This window comes from Cynoglossus semilaevis, chromosome 15 (assembly GCF_000523025.1).
Source record: "Cynoglossus semilaevis isolate Cse_v1.0 chromosome 15, Cse_v1.0, whole genome shotgun sequence".
Taxonomy (NCBI): domain Eukaryota; kingdom Metazoa; phylum Chordata; class Actinopteri; order Pleuronectiformes; family Cynoglossidae; genus Cynoglossus; species Cynoglossus semilaevis.
The window spans coordinates 19,953,134-19,953,443 of record NC_024321.1 but is presented as its reverse complement, the minus strand read 5'-3'; the positions used below and the strand labels follow the sequence as shown (position 1 = coordinate 19,953,443).

The window sequence follows — 310 nt, the reverse complement described above, 5'->3', positions numbered from 1 at the left end:
TTCACCGGTGTTCCCCTCATGTCCAGTGGAAGCCCCTCACCCCCCCCCCCCCGGCACCGCACCTCCAGGACCAGGACCAGGACCAGGAGAGACCACATCACAGGTACAGTGGACACACTCATACTGACAGAAGGTAAAACTACCGCTGTGTGTGTGTGTGTGTGTGTGTGTGTGTGTGTGTGATGTCCGACCTCAGTACGACCGTCCAAATCTACAATAAATCACAACATTCTTTTCTTCTCTGTGTGAGCACAGACTCAGTGGCTCTGAGAAAATAAAAAAAGCATTTCATTACTGGCAGATGCCCCCG

The 310-nt window shown here is 52.3% G+C and overlaps 1 protein-coding gene across 2 annotated transcripts in view; it reads right to left on the bottom strand.

Moving 5' to 3' along the window:
- The window catches only part of atoh8 (atonal bHLH transcription factor 8), a 23,529-nt gene that overhangs the window by 1,114 nt on the left and 22,105 nt on the right, over nucleotides 1-310 (bottom strand). The window lies entirely within an intron of this gene.